The sequence below is a fragment of the Salvelinus fontinalis genome, chromosome 16, assembly GCF_029448725.1.
Source record: "Salvelinus fontinalis isolate EN_2023a chromosome 16, ASM2944872v1, whole genome shotgun sequence".
Taxonomy (NCBI): Eukaryota; Metazoa; Chordata; class Actinopteri; order Salmoniformes; family Salmonidae; genus Salvelinus; species Salvelinus fontinalis.
The window spans coordinates 15,152,850-15,171,337 of record NC_074680.1 but is presented as its reverse complement, the minus strand read 5'-3'; the positions used below and the strand labels follow the sequence as shown (position 1 = coordinate 15,171,337).

The 18,488-nt window shown below is 42.3% G+C and overlaps 1 protein-coding gene across 7 annotated transcripts in view; it reads left to right on the top strand.

The window, feature by feature from the left end:
- The window catches only part of LOC129812693 (palmitoyltransferase ZDHHC14-like), a 101,490-nt gene that overhangs the window by 5,096 nt on the left and 77,906 nt on the right, over positions 1-18,488 (top strand). The window lies entirely within an intron of this gene.

Here is an 18,488-nt window from a genome sequence, read left to right as displayed (position 1 = left end):
TTGTCCATGCATGTAGATTGGGGCGGCAGGTAGCCTAGTGGTTAGAGCGTTGGGCCAGTAACCGAAAGGTTGCTGGATCGAATCCCTGAGCTAACAAGGAAAAATCTGTCATTCTGCCCCTGACCAAGTTAACCCACTGTTCCCCGGGCACTGATGAAGTACATGTTGATTTAAGGCAGCCACCCGAGGGGTGGTCAAGACACATTTCAGTTGTACAACTGACTAGGTATCCCACTTTCCCTAGACTGCATAAGCCTTGAATGCTCAGTCCTTTCCTAATAAATTAATTTCAGTTTCATTAGCATTTTTGTTCTAGACAACTCCTCCTCTCTCATTCTTTCTCTCTTGTGTACACACACAGCAACACACAAGTAATCCAAACCCCATTCTAAACACAGCAGTAAGAAAAAACAAGTATAAGACCTCTCTGAAGTACCAGATTTCCCCAGCCCGGACTGGTTTACCCTGTTTTTATGAAACTTCTACCCATCTGTCAGACTTGCTTATTTTATAAGCATTTCACTGCACCTGCCATAACATCTGCAAATCTGTGTACGTGACCAATAAACTTTGACTTGATTTGTTGTGACACATTGTTTGTTTCGTGGTGAAGTGTGGAGCCTGTAAAGCCAGAGAGCTGAGTCCCCACTTCTCCTCTCTCACACTGTCCCTGGCTTTATAACAGTGTCTGCTGCATCTCAGCAGCAGGACAACCTGTCACCTGGGGGGGTCCTCTGACTCCCCTATTTTCATCAGTTTGTAAATTGACTCCTACGTCACATGGAGTACAGGAATGTCTCAGCATCTCTATGCTGGACTAGTCAGCCACTCTCTCCCTGCTAGTCCTCCTGACGAATCATTCCTTGTGACAATCTGCTTCTTTTCCTACCTTGGCTTGGATGTTGTTGCTGATTCAGGACCGGCAGCTTTTCTCACTAGGGGTTCCGTATGCATAATCAAGACCTGGGTATATTCTTTATGTCATATCAATGTAAAAACCTTTTCCATGTTGTCATTTCTGCTAATCCTGACCTGCTCCCAGTTCCATTTCATTAGTAGTGCTCTGCATGATGTGAGAGATATTGACCTCCTGCCTTCCACCAACTTTATCAGCTAGACTTGTGTAAACTCACCTCAGTGCCGTCACTGTCATAACCCCAGTCGCCAAGAACAATTCTGGTTGTGAGCATTCATCACTGTAAAAAATAGGCTACAAGTTATATTTTGGCCAGTGGAGAGCTGTCTGTATATAGATGAAAGTGACAGAGCCTGGTAACCATCCAATCCTCACACAGGGACCTCCATCCACACACCCGGAGAATACCAGCTGCTTCCTAGTGAAACACCCCTTAGGGCTTAATATCCTGCCTGCCTGCCCTGCCCAGTTGATCCACCACTCTCTCGGTGTCGCCTGCTGCCTCTGTTTGTTATCACTACAGTGTTCCGTTCACAGGAACAGCAGAGGACAACGGAGAGCTCCGTACCGTAGGCTCAGTAATGTCGCGTCTCCTCTCCAGACCTGCAGGCCATCCGAGTCCTCCTGACTATCCTCTCTGTTCCCCGCCGTTCAGCTGAGAGGAGCCAGATATCTATCGGACAGGGTGCTAGTCAGGACAGTGAACCTGCTCACTGTGGTTTGCTGTCCTCAACTTTAATGTGTCTAGATTTGCTGTGTATTTCCTACCTTTCACACGCCGGTGCTATTCCAGCCCAGGGCATTGTCGTGAACGTCTAGCCTAATCCCTATTGGTGGCTGCCATAACGCTAAACCCTCATTCCTCTTTCTCCTTCAGATGCATATCATGACAAGGTTGAAGGTGTGTTGTAACCAAATGGCAGAGGCTTGGTTGTCTGGCTGTCACTAGCCTTAAACTCACATCAGAGATCCAGTCTGGTGAGGTCATCCTTCCAGTTGGTGGAGAGAAAGCGGAGATATATGAAGCAGTGAAGCTTGGGAGGCAGCAGGAAAAGCAGATATTGTCCCCCATCTCAGAAAGAGATACTCGGCTATTAATGTATGGTAAGCCCTCTTAGTGAAAGCCAGACTCTGGTCTGTTTATTATTCTGTTCTGCTGCTCCCGCCCAGACGCCCATGTGCGCTGTTGCAACTTGCACATGTTCCCCCTTTCCCCTTGTCTTGTAAAAGTTTTACCCAGACAAATGTTTGAAGTAGTTATTTTGAGGCACTGTAGTTAATGTCCTTTAGAAAGTACTGTAGGCCTTGTTCCACAGTACTTCCTGTTCAAGGAGATGGTCTGAACTCTTATGTGTTTGTCTATGAAAAACTCTATTCTGGACTGAACACAGGCTTAGTTATTGAAAGCAGCTAGCTTGTGACACTGCACAAATGAGGTGTGTGTGTGTGACATGCAGCAAATCATAATAGATAGCACGCAAGATCCAGTGACCCTCGCTCGCACTCTCTCTCGCAAGCTTGCTCTTGCCCTCGCTCGCACGCCCGCTCTCGCCCTCTCTCACTCGTGCCCTCTCTCCTCGCTCTCTGTTGATGATGCTTAGCTCAGACAAGTATGGTTGCTATTAGACCCGCTGCTTTGTCTCGCTCTCTGAAATTTGTGCAAGACCGAGAGATGCGGATCCCCCTTTGTTTGTTTGCCACGTTTTAATCTCATCTACCACATGTGGCGTGCAAGTCTGTGTGTGCAGGGATGGAATTGTTTGTTGAATTTAAGGAGCATTTCTGCACCCTCTGACTTGTATAATCGGGTGGGTAGGTGAGTGTACATTCGCGTGATTCTGATGTGTGGTTGCGTGGGTATGTGTGTTATGGTTGCCCACTGAGTGTGACCTCAGTCTGAATGTCATCTCTCTGTGTGACATTCTGAATGTTTTACTTCAATAATAAGGAAGGCCAGTTCCTTCCTGCCACATAGCAGCAAAAACACGCAACGCAACAGTTAGGCTACTGCCAGGGATCGCATGATGATGTAGTGACCTAACGCTAATTTCAACTAACACATGATGATTTGGCAAAATTGAAAGGTAATGGAAATGTTTAACCAGTTGTGTTATGGTGAGTATGTTTAATGTGGTTTTTGAGTGGGTGTTTCACAGGATCTTGTTACACACACACACACAAGGGATGTGACAAATGGAAAAATGTTCTTAACATTTAAACTGACATTAAAAAATCCATAAATAAAATCCATTTTAAAAGTCATAATTCTGTGTGAATTATGTGAACAGTGGAGAATATGGTCCTATTGTGTATGGTGTTCCTATTACATGACCGCTAAGGGGTAATTACATTTTTTCTACCACAGTCAGGCTGAATATCAAACTCAGAACTTGGCCCCTAAGCCCTTTTAACTCAACTTGGCCACTCGCTTTCGTGTTCGGTAGTGATCACTCGAGTCTGCAAGTGTTTTGGCCAAAATGAGCATTGAGACGATGCACACTCGATGTCCCAACTGCCACTTATCAATATTCCAACATTCTGAATCATTCACAAGCATTGTTCACCCACGACCTGTCTTGTGCGTGACTCACTCACTATGAAACACGAGCACTTGGGCCGACGGACACACATACGCACACGCAATATTTCTTCCATGGCAAAAATGAAAACACGAAGCAAATAGAGGGCTCTTTGGCCCTTTAAAGGGCTCTTTGGCCCTTTAAAAAGAAAATCCTGCTGTATGTAAACTATTTTGTGCTATAGCTTAGAAATTAAATAAATGTGCCTCTGGATGACAACATAATGTTTGTTTCCAACATTAGGGCTGTTTCCCTAAAGAATTTAAATCCAATTAGTGTTTTGTTTCCTTGTCACAATGCTAACGAGTATTGCGGTACTGGTATCGTCCCAGCTCTATATGGCAACCGGGGAGTATGGGCAAAGTAGGGTTTCAAAAGGAGTGGATGTATGGAAAGCGAATCAGCTAATTGGGCAGATTTATTGCCACTCGACCGTGGCTGGTTGCACGACGAGTCGATAAGCCGGTGCGAATGACTAGTGCGCCGGTGTTGTATCGACATGCCAGCCGAACTGAGGTGCTTCCTGCTGGGAAACTATCACGGTGTCGCCGCCGGCGTTACCTAACATGGCACTTTATTTCCCTCCCTCCCATGGGTTGATTTTAAGTAGGATAGCAGCCTATGCAAGAAATAACTGATATTGATAACTGTCTAGACGTCACCTTGATACATGTACAGTCTACTACGCAATGGGGAGGGTATGAATGGCAATAACATCGAGACACAGTGCCCTTTGTTCATGCTTGCCAAGCCCTACTGTCACCCTGATAGTGGTTACCTAATTGCCAATATCAGGGTGACAGTCACAGTAAGCACATGCATACAAGCAACAATACACCCATCAGTACTTTTAATAAAAAATAAAAAATTGTCTGTTTTGTAACTGAAAGGCACTGCATGCCTCTTGCCTGACCAACGTACTTGTTGCTAGAGCTACCACTGCACTGGGAATCTGGTCTGCATCATGTTCGCTTCCCACTCACGCTGCACAGAAGTTAACACACTTGAATAATTCAACACGGCATGTTGAAACTGTAGTGTTAATTAGAGTTCACAAAACAATGTCCATAGAGGCTAGAACACTTTACAATGCAAGAAGATACCGGTAGCATCCAGCTTTGTAGGCTAATTTCCTTGCTAGCTTACAGTTGAAGCTGACATCAATTCACATCCCTGGTATTTTGTGATAATATGCAAACTATTTTCTTTATATTTTAGTTATCAGTAAAAACAGTTCTCAGCGCAGGCTCAACTTGTCATTTATGGCAGTTGGACAAGTTGTGCCTGCTCTGAGAACTGTTTTTACTGGTAACTAAAATACAAAGAATTCAGGTACTGACCTTCCTGACCCCTCCCATAGGTGAAAGGCAGGCTCTACTCTGTGTAAATAGCAAATTTACCTTTTCGGGCAAGTGATCATAATTTTCGGGCAACCAAAAAGTACTGAAACTGCCCTGATTTGCCTGATCTGCAAGTGCCTTTCAAAATATTTTAAGGGATATTTCACCCAAATTTATGTGACATATTGGTTTTCTTACCCTGTAAGCAGTCTATGGACAAGGTATGACAGCAATCCATGTATTGGTTTTATTTCCTTGGCACTGTTTCCAAAGAACGTTTTAAGCATTTGTGACACAAATCCTATTCAAGTCATGGGACCGATTTTTATTTCCTTTTTTCACACCTTGTCCAAATCATCCAAAAGTATCTCAAATGTATTGTGAAGCTCAACAAAGTTACTTATAGATGATTTAAACATCTGTTATGTAATTTAGTAATTCATGTTCATAAATTGCAATTATCTTTTTAGGTCTGAAACCCAGAGGTTGTAAAGTTCTGGTTTAAATGAAACGGACAGAATTCCCATCTCACAATTAGTCAGATCCAATTTTATTTGCGAGAGCTCTCCCGTGCATATACAAAAACGTTCCTTTTATACTATTCTCTTAACCTACGCACATACATACACACTAATATTTGGATTTTCTCCTGAAGTCTCACCACAGTTTATTACCACTCAGCTGACAGTTCCAGTCCCCCTCAGATACAGGAAACCTGGAGGGCCTCTCCCTGTCTTATCTTATCTCCCCAGAGTTATAGCTGGGTTCAAACATAGTATAAGGAATCTCTTTGCTTTCTTTCGGCACACACATACATTCCTCTCTTCCCCAATGGTTATCAGCTTTATTTACTCCTTGTCCATGCTACATAACCTCTAATCCTAATGGTTAAGTTTCCGGGTAGAATTATTTAATCATTTATCTTAAACCTTGATAGAATATTTTAACAACATCATACAAGGAAATTGCTAATATCGGTCGCATGACTTGATTGGGATTTGTGCAATCAGGGCATGTGGAAACAGTGCAAGTGAAACTAAACCAAGCATTGATTTGCTGTCTTAACATGTCCATAGACTGATTACAGGGTAAAGAATTGTATTTTTTTGTAATTTGAGTGAATTGTCCCTTAATGTCATTCCCTGTTCATCATAGATTCCTCTTGACAAGCCTATTTCAATGGCAGGCAGTGCCACTAGGAGTGTGGTTTAAGTTGCCATCAACTATTGAGTGAGCTTTATCTTCTTGTACCACATCTACAACTAACCATAACAGTCTGAGCTCAGAGCTGTACAAAACAGGTGGGCCTAGTCCCCATCAAAGCAGGGCATTAGAAACTAGCACACAGAATGTCTATATGATCACAATACCAGTGGAGCTGCTAATCATAACGCTACTCTCCATCGCCACATCAGGATTAATGCCAGTGTATGCTATTTTGTTTACGTTCTGTTTGCTCGTCGTGCTGAAGTGCTCTGTCGTTATGCAAATGATCCCATAGAGCATCGGCTGCAGCTATCCAACCCAGTGGTGAATCATACCCTCTCATTTTCAGGGCATGCCTGTGACTGAGCAGGCAGCAGCCAGGTAGCTCTGACAGGATGGCTTGGTTACTCAGTGGGGTATGGCATAGGATTAAACTCGACTTTAATTTGTTATAGCCTAAGAATTATTGAGCTTGTCAACGTTTGCTGCATTTCTGTAACATCTCTTAGTCCATCTCCTTTTCAGAGACTGTTTGTAGAATAATGTCAGGATGCTTTTTGGTTACAGACACTATAGTCTCATGATGTATGTTCCCAAGATGAGACTAGAGACTGAAATACAGCTAGGCCTGTACCTTGTTGAACACCCCAGGCAAAGCATTAATAGCAAGTTATTGTAACTGCGTCCATCAGAGAATACAGCAGGTAAAAATTCCCTGCTGTATGTTGGGAATAGTTTATTATTTTAGTTATTACAAAGGTGCATCCTCTTTATGTAGCTTCTCTCTGAACACTGGGCAGAACTAAGGTCATATGTTTTGGAGGACTATGCAAAGGCAGAACTCCTGTAACTGGTAAGTCAATCCCTCCAGGGGCAGCGAAATGCAGGCTATTGTGAAAGAGTTCAGTATGCTTCTGAAGGCAACTTTTTGGCACAGCCACACCCGCAACACACACAGTTTCCTGAGAATAAAGCACACGCTTTCCTGAGAGGGGGAGTTTGTTCTATGCCTACATAAAGTCTCTCAATGAGTCAGCAAGATACCACTTATAAATGTCACCTGCCCTTTTGAAAAACATCCTGATGGAACTTAACCAATAACCTGCCTTTCACTGCATCCCCAACCATAGAAGAGTTCAAACTGATTTTCAAAACTTTACATTTCATAAGCTGGATTTAATTGACACACTTGCATTGCATAACTGGTCAGTGAACAATGACTAAGTGAGGTAGAATACTAAACTATGCTAAAGGTCATCCAGCCTCATCTGTGTGTTTAGCAAACATTTCCCTGTTTGGACAAGTCGTTCCTAACAGGTCACTCCTTGTCATGTACTTTCCTGTTTCTGTCTCTTTCCTGCGAAGCCGAGAGAGGCTAATCATCTGGGTCAGATGGTTTAGACCCTTTAAGGTTGCTGCCCCAATCATCACCAAGCCTACCTCCAACCTTTTTAACCTGTGTCTCCTTTCTGAGGAGGTTTCCATTGCTTGGAAGGCAGCCACGATTCGTCCTTTATTTAAACTGTTATAGGCCTATTTTCTATTTTGCCCTGTTTATCAAAAGTGTTGGAAAAAGAATCATCTGACTGGCTTTCTTGATGTCTGTAGTATTCTCTCTGGTATGCAATCTGGTTTCCGCCCAGGTTATGGATGTGTCACTGCAACCTTAAAGGTCCTCAATGATGTCACCATTGCCCTTGATTTTGAACAATATTGTGCTGCTAATTGTATTGACTTGGCCAAAAATATTGTTAACGGTAGACCATTCCATTCTTGTTGGTCGACTAAGGAGTATTGGGGTCTCTGAGGGGTCTTTGGCCTGGTTTGCTAACTACCTCAGAGTGCAGTGTATAAAGTCAGAAAATCTGCTGTCTCAGCCACTGCCTGTCACCAAGGGAGTACCCCAAGGTGCGATCCTAGGCCCCACGCTCTTCTCAATTTACATCAAGAACATACAGTTGAAGTCAGAAGTTTACATACACCTCAGCCAAATACATTTCAACTCAGTTTTTCACAATTCCTGACATTTAATCCTAGTAAAAATTGTCTGTCTTGGGTCCGTTAGGATCACCACTTTTAAGAATGTGAAATGTCAGAATAATATTAGAGAATGATTTATTTCAGCTTTTATTTATTTCATCACATTCCAGTGGGTCAGAAGTTTACATACTCAATTAGTATTTGGTAGCATTGCCTTTGAATTGTTTACCTTGGGTAGCCTTCCACAAGCTTCCCACAATAAGTTGGGTGAATTTTGGCCCATTCCTCCTGACAGAGCTGGTGTAACTGAGTCAGGTTTGTAGGACTCCTTGCTCGCACACGCTTTTTCAGTTCTGCCCACACATTTTCTATGGAATTGAGGTCAGGGCTTTGTGATGGCCAGTCCAATACCTTGACTTTGTTGTCCTTAAGCAATTTTGCCACAACTTTGGAAGTATGCTTGGGGTCATTGTCCATTTGGAAGACCCATTTGCGACCAAGCTTTAACTTCCTGACTGATGTCTTGAGATGTTGCTTCTATATATCCACATAATTTTCCTACCTCATGATGCCATCTATTTTGCTAAGTGCACCAGTCCCTCCTGCAGCAAAGCACCCCCACAACATGATGCTGCCACCCCCATGTGTCACGGTCCCCTTTTTTCCTCCAAACACAACCATGGTCATTATGGCCAAACAGTTCCATTTTTGTTTCGTCAGATCAGGGGACATTCTCCAAAATATGATCATTGGCCCCATGTGCAGTTGCAAATCCTAGTCTGGCTTTTTTATGGCGGTTTTTGAACAGTGGCTTCTTCCTTGCTGAGCGGCCTTTCAGGTTATATTGATATAGGACTCGTTTTACTGTGGATATAGATACTTTTGTACCTGTTTCCTTCAGCATCTTCACAAGGTCCTTTGCTGTTGTTCTGGGATTGATTTGCACTTTTTGGCACCAAAGTACGTTCATCTCTAGGAGACAGAATGCTTCTCCTTCCTGAGCAGTATGACGGCTACGTGGTTCTATGGTGTTTATACTTGCGTACTATTGTTTGTACAGATGAACGTTGTACCTTCAGGCTTTTGGAAAATGCTCCCAAGGATGAACCAGACTTGTGGAGGTCCACAATTTTTTTTTTTCTGAGGTCTTGGCTGATTTTCTTTTGATTTTCCCATGATATCAAGCAAAGAGGCCCTGAGTTTGAAGGTAGGCCTTGAAATACATCCACAGGTACACCTCCAATTGACTCAAATTATGTCAATTAGCCTATCAGAAGCTTCTAAAGCCATGACATTGTTTTCTGGAATTTTCCAAACTGTTTAAAGGCACAGTCAACTTAGTGTATGTAAACTTCTGACCCACCGGAATTGTGATACATATTCTGTCTGTGAACAATTGTTGTAAAAATGACTTGTCATGCACAAAGTAGATGTGCTAACCGACTTGCCAAAACTATAGTTCGTTAACAAGAAACTTGTGGAGTGGTTGAAAAACGAGTTTTAATGACTCCAACCTAAGTGTATGTAAACTTCCAACTTCAACTGTAGCTCAGGCAGTAGGAAGCTCTCATCCATTTTATATGCAGATTATGCAGTCATACTCAGCTGGCCCCTCAGATTTTGTGTTAAATGCTCTACAACAAGCTTTTTTCTACCCTTAACCTTGTTCTGATCACCTCCAAAACAAAGATCATGTGGTTTGGTAAGAAGAATGCCCCTCTTCCCACAGGTGTTATTACTACCTCTGAGGGTTTAGAGCTTGAGGTAGTCACCATACAAGTGCTTGGGAGTATGGCTAGACGGTACACTGTCCTTCTCTCAGCACATACCAAAGCTGCAGACTAAAGTTAAATCTAGACTTTGTTTCCTGTATCCTAATCGCTCCTCTTTCACCCCCGCTGCCAAACTAACCTTGATTCAGATGACCATTATAGATCGGCCGGGTAAGGGTACTCTCGAGCGGCTAGATGCTTTTTTTACCATTCGGCCACCAATGCTCCTTATAGGACAAAACACTGCACTCTATACTCCTCTGTAAACTGGTCATCTCCGAATACCCGTCGAAAGACTCACTGGTTGATGCTTATTTATTAAACCCTCTTAGGCCTCACTCCCCCTATCAGAGAGATCTACTGCAGCCCTCATCCTCCACATACAACACCCGTTCTGCCAGTCACATTCTGTTAAAGGTCCCCAAAGCACACATCCCTGGGTCGCTCCTCTTTTCAGTTCGCTGCTGCTAGCGACTGGAACGAGCTGCAACAAACTCAAATTGGACAGTTTTAGCTCAATCTCTTCGTTCAAAGACTCAATCATGGACACTCTTCCTGACAGTTTTGGCTGCTTTGTGTGATGTATTGTTGTCTCTACCTTCTTGCCCTTTGTGCTGTTGTCTGTCCCCAATAATGTTTGTACCATTTTGTGTTGCTGCCTTGCTATGCTGTTGTCTTAGCTCAATGTAGTGTTGTGTTGTCTCTCTTGTTGTGATGTGTGTTTTTGTCCCATATATATATATATATATATATATATATATATATATATATATATATATATATATATATATATATATATATATTTTTTTTTTTATCCCAGGCCCTGTCCCTGCAGGAGGCCTTTTAGTAGGCTGTCATTGTAAATACGAATTTTGTTCTTAACTGACTTGCCTAGTTAAATAAAGATTAAATAAAATATCTGTCAGCCAGGCTGTCCAACCAGGCAGGATTCAAGTTGTGTTCACTCTCACTCCGTCTGTTCTCCCCTCTCATCCCCAACACCCCCAGTCGGTCGCCGACCTTCTCATGCTACCCGTGTCTATTCACTTGGATGGGGGTAATTGAGTGTATTGTATGTGTCGGCAGATTATTACTACTAACACATTTTGAAGGATTTCACGCCCACATGCACAAATGCTCTGCAAGACTTTGATTTTGTTCCACTGGGAGCACATCTTGCCCAAATAATGTGAGAAACAACTTGCGAACATGACAACAAATACATAACAGCTTTCACTGTGTTTAACAGACAAATTATATCAGTCAGGGTAATTTCAAGCCTTGCCTTTTGTGCTATGCAATTAAGTGCAATGAGAATGCGATCAAACATGAGGTTGACAAAGCTCTGAATCCATAGGCTATAGATTAAAAAGTAATTAATATCTTCTGCTTAAGGTCACTAAGGCTGCTGCTTTAATGGGCTAAGCGCAGAGTAATTAATGGACCTTTCAGTAATGTTTGATAGCCAATAAGCAAGTTACTAACTAGCCTGCTTAATCATTTTCATTCTGTTCTGCAAATGCAGCGTTCAGTGTTTTCTTATACATATCCGGTGGGCAATTCCATGGTAACGGAATTGCTCTGAGACTTAAGACTTTTCACTTAAATGTCTGCCAAACAAAAACCATGATTTCAAAGTTTAACAAACCATTCAACTCTCAGCACAAGGACTACTTTTTAACAATTTACACTAACAATTTACATAAACACATTGACTGGATGAACTATGCAGATGCAAGTTTGGTAACAGAATTTCGGTAAAATTTCCCTCTGTTTATTTTTCCTCTTTGGGGTGTCAGCTATGACATGTCATGTTTACTTTGAAAAATCTATTTTGGTTATTGAACCAAGTGAGTGTGTGTTAGTGAAGTGGATTTACACTCGGTAACGGAATTTTATCATGGGTCCCTGATCTGTAACTGCATAATTATGTATATGAATGTCATTCTCTTCATGGGGATGTATCCTGAATAGGTAAACAAAGTTATAAATATGCAATATCCTCCTTTGCATAGTTGGGTATTAATCTACACACTGGCTATTATTTTAATGAGCTCTGCCTCCAAACAAGACTAAATTTGTTTGGACCGGACTAAATCTGAAAGAATCAAAGATGTCTGTGTTTAACAAGTTTGTACAGCGCAGTAGAGTACAGCACGAAGCAGTAGATTGTTGTGTACTCAACTCTGTACTGTACTGAACTGTACTGTGATTAACTCTACTTTTCTTTACTGTGTTGTACTGAACTATACTCTACTTTTCTTTACTGTACCCTACTGTGTTGTCCAAACTTGTGAACCCAACTGTGGTGTGATTTCCCATTGATTTCCCATTGTAGTCGCAGAAATTGCGTTACAGATTTGGTAACGGAAATTTGAGTTTTAATCACTTAAACATACTTAAACACAAACTAAGTGATAGGTCTACCTTTTACTTGTTACTTCTAAGAACTTTCATTACTCTCCCTCAAAGATTTTTTGGTAACGTAATGTCAAGGCACAAGGCATGTTTCATATACATTTCCGCCTTCTGTCAGTTTAAGAAAGCTACTGTAAATATGTGGTATTAGTTGGCAGGGGTCTTCGACATCGATGTATTTCTAATACCTCCAGACTTTTCTGATGGATGTTTTCTAAGAACGCTTTTCTGTTTGAACAGAAATCAAAGCATTTGCTTATTCCTAATTTTTGTTTAAAGTGATGTACAGTCGTGGCCAAATGTTTGAGAATGACACAAATATTAATTTTCACACTGCCTCAGTTTGTATGGTGGCAATTTGCATATACTCCACATTGTTATGAAGAGTGATCAGATGAATTGCAATTAATTGCAAAGTCCCTCTTTTCCATGCAAATCAACTGAATCACCCAAAAAACATTTCCAGTGCATTTCAGCCCTGCCACAAAAGGACCAGCTGACATCATGTCAGTGATTCTCTCGTTAACACAGGTGTGAGTGTTGACGAGGACAAGGCTGGAGATCACTCTGTCATGCTGATTGAGTTCGAATAACAGACTGGAAGCTTCAAAAGGTGGGTGGTGCTTGGAATCATTGTGCTTCCTCTGTCAACCATGGTTACCTTCAAGGAAACACGTGCCATCATCATTGCTTTGCACAAAAAGGGCTTCACAGGCAAGGATATTGCTGCCAGTAAGATTGCATAGAAATCAACCATTTGTCGGATCATTCTGAGACCATTCATGCACATTTGTGGCCTGCTGGAGGTCATTTTGCAGGGCTCTGGCAGTGCTCCTCCTGCTAAAAGGCGGAGGTAGCAGTCCTGCTGCTGGGTTGTTGTCCTCCTACGGCCTCCTCCACGTCTCCTGATGTACTGGCCTGTCTCCTGGTAGCGCCTCCATGCTCTGGACACTATGCTGACAGACACAGCAAACCTTCTTGCCACAGTTCGCATTGATGTGCCATCCTGGATGAGCTGCACTACCTGAGCCACTTGTGTGGGTTGTAGACTCCGTCTCATGCTACCACTAGAGTGAGAGCACCGCCAGAATTCAAAAGTGACCAAAACATCAGCCAGGAAGCATAGGAACTGAGAAGTGGTCTGTGGTCACCACCTGCAGAATCACTCCTTTATTGGGGGTGTCTTGCTAATTGCCTATAATTTCCACCTTTTGTCTATTCCATTTGCACAACAGCATGTGAAATTTATTGTCAATCAGTGTTGCTTCCTAAGTGGACAGTTCGATTTCACAGAAGTGTGATTGACTTGGAGTTACATTGTGTTGTTTAAGTGTTCCCTTTATTTTTTTTGAGCAGTGTACTTATGTAAATATGTTTTCTTTTTTTCTTTTTTAAAATAAATAAAACATTTCTAAAAACGAGTTTTTGCTTTGTCATTATGGGTTATTGTGTGTAGATGGATGAGGGGGGAAAAATAGCCTGATTCTAAAATAGATTGTTACATTAAACAAAGTGGAAAAGGTAAGGGGTCTGAATACTTTCCCGAATGCACTGTACAACTCAAAGTAGACAGTGCCACTAATCATACTACCACTCGACACCGGCACCGTCTGCTTGTGCAGTGCGGGGGAGGGGTAATATTCCAAGATTCAAAAATAAGAAATTAGCCAGTTTCATTGGAATTCTTTATTGAAATAACAAGATTGAAAAAGTTAAATGAGTATGTAATAGTCTGAAAGGGCAACTTGGAGCCCAGCCTGTACATGTGCCTGACTAGGGGTCAAAAGATTGACAGGTCTCTAAATAGTTTTCCACCATAGATTTTACCCTAGCTTTAAAATCATTTGTGACTCATCCTGTAGTTTCAAGTCCTTTTGTAGCTTGTTCCATGTAGAGGGGGCAGAGTACTGCAACGCTTTCTTTCTACCTTGCTCTGTATGGGCCTTAGGCATCGTCACAGAGATGCAGTCCTGTGAGCATAGACTATAATTGTCATTATTCTGCTGGACAATGAAGGTACACAGGTAAAATGGGAGCCTTCCATTTTGAGCGGTGAGAAAGTGGTAGATATTGGGAAGGGGGTGTGTAGGAAGGACCTGATGACCGTAACCTGGGTTGTGTTATTAGTGCACTTAAAAATGTATGCTCTCTGTGGGAGCTGAAATGAGGGGTAATATCTATTGAGGTAGAGTATATTACGTGATATGCCCTGGCCTGCAGTGATAATGAGCTTACTCTCCCGGCTCTGTTGCTGTTGAACCTGGATCCACAGGAAGTTTTGTCCATAGTTGATCTGACTCAAGTTCAGAGTATTTCCAAGAGACGGTGCTGTAACAGAACCCTGCTAAACTGGTAATTGGCTTCCTCCTCTTCCTGTTTCAGTACAGTATTGCTTCCTACTGAAAACCGCATAGATGAATGTTTAATGTCCGTAGACTGTAGTGCAGGTTGGAGGAAGAGAAGTGGACCTGGCTCAGATTTAAGCATCTTTGGTGTTTTGTTGGCCTTAGACCTCTTGGCTGAAACAGCCAAGCTCAAGCACTGTGTTCAATTCGGCTGTTTTAGTAATGAGAACAACATTCATTCCTTTATTATGACCAAGTTCGATCCCCACAGTGAATTCTTAAAAACAAAAGTTTGCTACAAATCGAGATATTAAGTAGTGATCCATTCTGACTACTACATTTGTCGTCACACGTGCCGACACAGACGAATCACGAGGAGGCTCTTTCAGGCAGATGAAAATGAGTACATCAACCATGATCCTTTGCTAGTTACGGCCACTTTCATCATGATCCTTAGCAAATTTTAGGGAGCTCCCGAGTGGCGCAGCGGTCTAAGACACTGCATCTCAGTGCTAGAGGTGTAACTACAGATGGTTCGATTCTAGGCTGTATCACAACCGGCCATGATTGGGAGTCCCATCGGGTGGCGCACAATTGGCCCAGCGTCGTCTGGGTATAGTTAAATAAAAAATAGAGTTTTCCATAAAAATACATGAATGACGTCAGCGACTTCGTTATCTACTGGTTTTAATGTCTATGGTCCCTATAGTCTGATCTGTGTTGTGTTGACAGTCAGTTTAAAACTGGAAGATTGAGTTGAGACTACCATTAGCCTAGACAAGGAGTGTTGAACTGTCTTCTAGGGCATATGCTGGTCTAAAGCGGTGTCGGGGTTTTTGACTGATGGGCTGATGTCAGTGCTGATGAAGAGCTTCAACATGATGGCACCCGACATGGAGGTTTCTCTGTTTCCCACCTTTCACCAGTCTGCTTGCGGTAAACATACGATGGAGCCAAGATGTCAAACATGGAACTGTTTACGTCTGGGAGAAGCAATTCAAGCTCCGAAACTCATTTAAACTCTCTCCCCATATGGTACACAGCAGTGGACAATCCTCCATCCTGTTCAAGCCTGTGAGCTCTGCTCAACTGTGGAGATGTAAGATTTAATGAGCAGTGGGCTAACTTGCATTAATTAGGCTATAGTGTAACATATGGTTTTGTACAGTTTGCTTTAAGACTGCGCATATTTATCTTTCTCACTAATGCATCAGTGTAATATTCTTAGGCTAATTGCCATCCTTATGGGCAGAGGTGTATAATTAATATACAGTATTTTGAGTTTCAGCTCATTAGTTTGGGAGAAATTGATTACCCTGAAGTTCAATTATCTTTAATTAGGACAACATTTTTTGGGGGGACGATAAGAAAAAGATTGAATCAAGTCTGCCAGTGAAGTTCTATTACAGCTATTTTGATCTTTTATGGTCAGATAATGTAGTTGCATAGACTTTTTTGTTGTTGTAATTTGTCATCTATCATGTAAGACAGTCACATGTCAAGCCTTTGAACACGTGAAAAAGATGTGGTCCCTTCCTGTATTCCTACAGTGAAGAAGAAGCAGAACTGTCAGACTTGAAATTCCTTAGGTCACTCTCTGATTGGTTGGTTCCACTTGTTAACAACTACGCCAGTAGAAATGGACTGACAGCTACTTCTCACCACTTATGCCTTCGCTTCCCCTGAACAAAGGGTAAGGTGACCCAGAGTCAGAAGCTAGGCTATGCCCTGAAATATTGTCTTAGTTCTTCACCCTTATGGGACTGAATCTTCTGAAATAAAGAGATTCTGTGTAGTGGTTAATATTCAATAGTCAGGCAGGTTCATGAACTTGAAATCTTCTACTTCATGATTTTTTTTTCTATTCTCTCTTTGCTTTTCATAAACAGGGACTATGAACTGGCCAATTTCCTCTGTACAAAGGTAAGGCAAAATTGTGATTTTTGGGACCCCTCAGTTGCTTTGATGCATATACAGATTTAAATGTTATTCTTTGTCATGGATTACAAATTCCTCAAAAGCTAGCATTAGCACACTAATCTTAGCCTGTTAAAACCTTCTACTGCTTTTTACTAATTTGACAGCCTACAGCTATTAGTCAAGCCACAGTCTCAGAGAACTTGAAGCCCAAATCCTCTGCACTAACTAGTTTATTCTGGTCAGCTTCTTTGGTTGTCTGTCTCCAGAATTATGTGGATTAACCCCATGGTAGTGGGCTTTCCGGCATTTAAAAGAGAAAGGAAAAACCTCCCATAACAATTTGGCTAAACCTCCAGATTGAGTATTGGTTCGCCTCACCAATTACCAGCCCTTTCAGTGGGCTCTGAGAAAGAGCTGGAGAATGTGCAAGCTGAGGGCTCTGTGGGTGTCCCTTTTCTTCTGGTACGCTGTTCATTTGAGACCAACAAAAACCATTTTTACGGATGGAATATTTCCTACCCTATAAAGTAGGTCTAGGTCTGTGTGTGTGTGAAAGCAGCTTGACCCTAAAGCCAAGAGCAGTGGAAGCCAGTAATAAAACAATGAAAAAAGAGCTACCATGGCATGGCCAGGGGAAATTTCTGATACATAGTTGAGGCTTGGTGCCTCATGCTTGGCGGGAGATGTGGAATATCATACCCCGGAACTGTAGTCCAGTTAATAACTCGTTCAAAGACTGTCAGGGAGCACCATGTCTGACCCTGACAGTTTGCCATCAGATCTCATGACACCAGATTTAATGATGCCTGAAATCATTGTTTTATTTGCTTTTGTGAGGTCTTACTTAAGTACTTGAAAGGGTTGGCAAAGGATTTGGTGACACTGCCTTGAGCTACTCTGGGCAATGTGATTTCTGGTTTGAACTGGACTCTTTTGTGTTATTTTGGGTGATAGGGTGGCCTAGCTACAGTATGTGGCAATTCCTTGAATCTGGTTTTTACAACTGCAGTGCTGGATTGGGTCCTCGGCATGTTGGTAGAAAATACGAAGATGGACTGATCTTCTGAGTCACCATAGTTGCAGAGCAATGCTATTGTACCATAGATGTGTTCTAATTGGAGACATGCTGGTGAGGGGGTGGACAGCACTAGACTGAGACTGAAATGTCAAGACAGTCATTATCTGCAAATGCCAGTTGGCCATTGTCTCTTTATGACCTCAGCATGTTTATGACCAGCTTATTTGTCTGCCCCCCCCCCGCCCACCCCCGTGCTGATCACTACTTTCTGTAATAAGGGGCTGTTACCTCAACAACGGTGCCATTCTCCAATTGACTAAAGTTCCATAGTCCATAATGCTCCATTCATTCAGTGATATTGTGTCCTGTCATAACTGTCAATTCATCAATAATCGGACTGTAAAACAGTCATTAAAGTTTGAATAATATGTCAGAAGTGCTTACACAAACATGTCAAAGGGGACTGTTATCACACATGCACAGTTGCATGTAGGCTACTACATACTGTACACGACTAGTGAGTGTCCTTCTGGACCCAGTCTCTCAGCTGGAATGAGCGCTTGTCCCTAGGAAACATGGTCTGTTCTTGCCCTGCCAATGTCTACCCTGCCATCTTTCATCCCAGTTGGACAGCTATTGTGTAGGCTCCTGTTGAAGATTTCACACTGCTGGGATGTGGTGTGAACACCCGAGCCCTGCAAGAGGAAAGAGTTTTGTTGCTCTGGTCAAAATGGACCAAACTCCTTCAGTAAGTCTTTGCTATCACTGACTTCTACACACACTGATCACGTAGGCCAAGAAACAGGTTAACCCTTTCCTGCACAGAATGTTATACGTGACCCAGTTTATTTTTATATTCTGTTTCGATTTGTCAACTTCATGCAGGGCAGAACATTGTCCCATGGTTGGAAATGTTTTATTTCTGTTCCCAGAGCGCTCATGTAAAGAAATACAGGAACTTTGGGCTAATTGGACATTCTTTTCTGGTTTCTTG